The sequence below is a fragment of the Schistocerca americana genome, chromosome 2, assembly GCF_021461395.2.
Source record: "Schistocerca americana isolate TAMUIC-IGC-003095 chromosome 2, iqSchAmer2.1, whole genome shotgun sequence".
In the NCBI taxonomy this organism is placed as follows: domain Eukaryota; kingdom Metazoa; phylum Arthropoda; class Insecta; order Orthoptera; family Acrididae; genus Schistocerca; species Schistocerca americana.
Window position 1 is genome coordinate 1,001,295,183 of NC_060120.1, and position 5,706 is coordinate 1,001,300,888.

Genomic DNA, 5,706 nt, shown 5'->3' on the forward strand with positions numbered 1-5,706 from the left:
GCATAGTTGGCAGCGACGGCGATCCGTGATCCCCCCGACCATTGTCCGGTTCGGCCCGTCCCGTGTCGACGCGGCTCTAAACTGCCACCGAGACCCCGAGTCCAGCCGATTCTGGCTGTTCTGCGGCGTCCAGCCGGCGTGATAATTAACTCCGCAACGACTGCAGCGCAATGGTGGACAAGAAACTTAATTACACTGCTGGCAGTTAAAATTGCGACACCATACAGGATAGCAAATAACGAAATTTTACTTATTGTCCGTAATGAGTCCAGTGCAATGAGTACACCATTAGACTGGTAGGTGATTCGGGGTGTGCAAGCTGCCAAATTTAGTACACAGAGCAGCCAGCTCCGGCATTAACAACGACGCTAGCCGGGCAGGGCATCGAGTCAAACTCATCTTGGAAGACGGATATAGGTACGTCATTCAGTGCTGATTCAACTACGCGCCGTAGCTTATCACCTTAGTGGATGGTCAGTGGTGGTCGTCTAGTCTCTCGGCATGCCATGCACACACAGTTGCAGCAGCCGCGAGATATGGATACTGGGTTGGAACACTTGTACCGTGTGCTTACACTTACTTGGCATCACATGCCCAGATAGTTTCAGCGGCTGAGAGATATGGAGAGAGGTTAGAACACTTGTCCGCTATTACCTTCCTGTCTCTTTGCGTCATATGCCCAGATAGTTTCAATGGCTGAGAGATATGGGGACGGGGTTGGAAAACGTGTACGGTGTGGCCTTCCAGTCCCTCAACATCACATACCCAGATACCTTCAGTGGACGAGAGATATGGAGATGGGTTGGAACACTTGTTTTTTGGCATCACATGCCAAGACAGTTTCAATAGATGCGCTAGGGAGACAGGGTTGGAATACCTATATGGCGTGATTTTTCAGTCTCTTCGCATCACTTTTAGTGGCAACTATTTATTCACTACCGATACAAAAGAGTTACATGTTTGCATCTACACTCCTGGAAATTGAAATAAGAACACCGTGAATTCATTGTCCCAGGAAGGGGAAACTTTATTGACACATTCCTGGGGTCAGATACATCACATGATCACACTGTCAGACCCACAGGCACATAGACACAGGCAACAGAGCATGCACAATGTCGGCACTAGTACAGTGTATATCCACCTTTCGCAGCAATGCAGGCTGCTATTCTCCCATGGAGACGATCGTAGAGATGCTGGATGTAGTCCTGTGGAACGGCTTGCCATGCCATTTCCACCTGGCGCCTCAGTTGGACCAGCGTTCGTACTGGACGTGCAGACCGCGTGAGACGACGCTTCATCCAGTCCCAAACATGCTCAATGGGGGACAGATCCGGAGATCTTGCTGGCCAGGGTAGTTGACTTACACCTTCTAGAGCACGTTGGGTGGCACGGCATACATGCGGACGTGCATTGTCCTGTTGGAACAGCAAGTTCCCTTGCCGGTCTAGGAATGGTAGAACGATGGGTTCGATGACGGTTTGGATGTACCGTGCACTATTCAGTGTCCCCTCGACGATCACCAGTGGTGCACGGCCAGTGTAGGAGATCGCTCCCCACACCATGATGCCGGGTGTTGGCCCTGTGTGCCTCGGTCGTATGCAGTCCTGATTGTGGCGCTCACCTGCACGGCGCCAAACACGCATACGACCACCATTGGCACCAAGGCAGAAGCGACTCTCATCGCTGAAGACGACACGTCTCCATTCGTCCCTCCATTCACGCCTGTCGCGACACCACTGGAGGCGGGCTGCACGATGTTGGGGCGTGAGCGGAAGACGGCCTAACGGTGTGCGGGACCGTAGCCCAGCTTCATGGAGACGGTTGCGAATGGTCCTCGCCGATACCCCAGGAGCAACAGTGTCCCTAATTTGCTGGGAAGTGGCGGTGCGGTCCCCTACGGCACTGCGTAGGATCCTACGGACTTGGCGTGCATCCGTGCGTCGCTGCGGTCCGCTCCCAGGTCGACGGGCACGTGCACCTTCCGCCGACCACTGGCGACAACATCGATGTACTGTGGAGACCTCACGCCCCACGTGTTGAGCAATTCGGCGGTGCGTCCACCCGGCCTCCCGCATGCCCACTATACGCCCTCGCTCAAAGTCCGTCAACTGCACATACGGTTCACGTCCACGCTGTCGCGGCATGCTACCAGTGTTAAAGACTGCGATGGAGCTCCGTATGCCACGGCAAACTGGCTGACACTGACGGCGGCGGTGCACAAATGCTGCGCAGCTAGCGCCATTCGACGGCCAACACCGCGGTTCCTGGTGTGTCCGCTGTGCCGTGCGTGTGATCATTGCTTGTACAGCCCTCTCGCAGTGTCCGGAGCAAGTATGGTGGGTCTGACACACCGGTGTCAATATGTTCTTTTTTCCATTTCCAGGAGTGTATTACTGTCTTTCAAAGTAGTCTCCAGCGTTTTGTAGAACCCGTTGCCAGCGATGTGGAAGGCGTAGCGTATCGTTAGCAGAGGCTGTTCTGTTGATGGTGCGAATGGAGCGGTCTACTGCCTGTCGAATTTCTGGAACAGTTCTGAAGCGAATGTCACGAAGTGGTTCCTTCATCTTCGGAATCAAATCAAAGTCATAAGGACTTAAGTCCGGGGAGTATGGTGGATGGTGGAGTACTTCCCAGTCCCATCGACTGAACAGAGGAGCCGCAGCTTGCGCTGTATGCGCCCGCGCACTGTCGTGCAAAATGATGGATGGGTGGGTTGCGCAGAAAGTGTCGCCGCTTCTTTCGCAAAGCTCTTGAAGACCTTGATGACACTGTCGTGCTGTAAAACCTCTGGCACATTCAATCTTGAGCCAATTCCGTTGTTTCTGTTTCGAAAACATAGTGACACCGTTACGTTAGACGGCTCGCTCAACAAATGACTGTTTCCCTCAATTGTGCGCACGGCGGCGACGTGGGACGGGCGAGCCCATTTGCTCGGAGGTAAGGTAGGTATGTCAACAACGAGTGCTATCAGCGGCAATAGTAGATTTCATTGCATAGTGTCTCCACAGCAGTGTTGCCACTATTTAGCTTCCAACCTAAGTAGTTTTAGTGACAGAGAGATATGGAAACAGGGTTAGAACACTTGTACAGTGCGGCCTTCCACTTTCTCCGCCTGCCAAAGCCAGATAGTATCAGTGGCTGAGAGATATGGATATGTGGTTGGAACACTTGTATGTTGTGGCCTTCAGGTCTTTTGGTATGATGTGCCAAGATAGTTTCAACAGCTGAGAGATATGGAGACTTGGTTTGAACACCTGTACAGTGTGACCTTCCAGTTTCTCAGCATGACATACGCAGATAGTTTCATGGCTGAGAGGTATAGAGACAGAGTTGGATCACTTGTACGGTGTGGCCTTCCAGTCTCTCATCATGACATGAGAAGAGAGTTTCAATGACTGAGAGATATGGAGACGGGATTAGAACATTTGTCCAGTGTGACCTTTCAGTTTCTGAGATGTAGAGATACAGAGACGGGGTTGAAAAATGTGTACGGTGTCGCCTTGCAGTCCCACAGCATGACGTACCCAGATAGTTTCAGTGGCTGAGAGCTACGGAGACGGAGCTGGAACGCTTGTACCGTTTGACAGCACGTCATGCCTAGATAGTTTCAGTGGCTAAGAGTTATGGAGATGGAGTTGGAACACTTGTATGGTGTGGCCTTCCAGTTTCTCGGCATGTCATGACCAGTTAGTTTCATAGGCTGAGAGATATGGACGCGGGACTGAAACTGGCATATGGAGTGACCGTTCTATGGAGTGACAGTTCTACAGAGGCAGAGACTCTTGCTGGTAAAACTGGCTTTTTACAGGTATAGGCACACTAACAAGTCTAGCAGTATAGCAGAGCGTGCTGTATTCTAAGACACATCTTCAGTCGAGCTCTAATTGCACGTCATCTGCCTGCGTTTCCGCTGCAACGATTTTATGTTTGGTGACATAGAATCTCTCAGGGGTATGCCACGTTGATTTCCCAGTAGAGGCATAGCCTTTCAGACAGTTTTGTCTGTCTTCATAGGCGAATACTTTACAAACTGCAAGAGACATGTATCTGACATTGGGTTGTTTCCAAGGAAAACCACGACGAGGTAGTTTTCACGAGATTGCCAATGAGTATGATGTGCATTAAACCACTTTTCCAGTATTTCCACAATTTCCAATGTTTGTGACGATTCCTTCTTCACTGTAATTTCTGTGTATACGGCACACAAATTAATTGGTCAAACTGGTGGCCTCTTCTCGATTTTTGCTGATGAGTAAGCACTTAGATGAACTTTTGATGTTAATGTATTTGTCCTTCGGTTCCATCCTTCAGAGATATTCTTAGTGGGATGGATCCTTCCACGTCAGTTCCACATACCTCTTGACATATGCTCGTTATGGAGCCACTGGTCCAGAAATAGTTGTATAGGTCCCGACGCTTTTTTTTTTCAGACGTGCTCTCTCCTGAAAAGACATTACGGGGAAAGGTGTGCTAGAGCTCAGTACATTCTTATATAACAGCGTGTTTCTTCGTTTTCCTCATAAGCAGGAACAAGGCCACATCAGCACTGCACTTGTTTCCACAAACATTTACTAAAATGAAAATTGCAACCCATTCAGGCTGCTTGAGGAAATAAACTTCTACCAGATTAAAGGATGCCAAAGGCCTTGCCGCAGTGGTAACACCGGTTCCCGTCAGATCACCGAAGTTAAGCGCTGTCGGGCTGGGCTAGCACTTGGATGGGTGACCACCTGCTCTGCCGAGCGCTGTTGGCAAGCGGGGTGCACTCAGCCCTTGTGAGGCAAACTGAGGAGCTACTTGATTGAGAAGCAGCGGCTCCGGCCTTGGAAACTGACATACGGCAGGAAGAGCGGTGTGCTGACCACATTCCCCTCCATATCCGCAACCAGTGACGCCTGTGGGCTGAGGATGACACGGCGGCCGGTCGGTACCGTTGGGCCTTCATGGTCTGCTCGGGAGGAGATTATAACAATTTCGAAGTTCACACAATTTCCAAGTTCTTTATGAGAGAAGCTGGATTCTATCCAAGCACGTTCGTTTCAATGGGTAAATGAACTGAAAAACGAGTATGCTTCTTGCTCTTTGTTCGGTAGTAAAACGTAGACAACCGATGTAATGTTTGTATTCTCTCAAGAATATCTAAGATCTGTGTGAAGTATAAACAACTGTCCAAACTGTGTGTTCGAACTCTTGATTGTTCCTCCAGAGTCGTTGGATCTTGCGTAAGTTTCATGTATTTTCTCCTAATACGATGCAGTTACAGGTTCGGAATCCTACGCGATGGTAACGATGTTATTAAGCAGTAGCCGCGATTGAAGTCTTACTGCTTCAACTCAAACTGATGAAATTGTAATGTGTCTGTTTCTTTTGCACACATTTCTTGCCTTACAAAATGTTTTCGCACTTCGTTTCCTGCTTCATCTGGAATACGATCATGGCTGCCTTCATCTAAGACTGTGTTATTTTTAGTGGATTGTCTTCTTCCGCGTCTATTTCTTACAATGTTTACATAATGCTAGTAGGTTACATCTTCTTTGGTAATACAGTCCACTACTGACTAATGCCCGTATTCTCGCGAAGTCCATCTTCACAAAACGTAGAACAGGGAACTCTATTTGCCAGTCAGAGACCAACTGCAGTACTGAACAGTGGGAGAAAACCATGCACCACGTAAGTCAGTCAATGAAATAGTATGCGGACAGA

General features: G+C 49.5%; 1 pseudogene; it reads left to right on the plus strand.

Moving 5' to 3' along the window:
* Positions 1-4,639: 4,639 nt before the first annotated feature.
* Positions 4,640-4,757, plus strand: LOC124597541 (annotated as a pseudogene).
* The last annotated feature ends 949 nt before the right edge of the window (positions 4,758-5,706 follow it).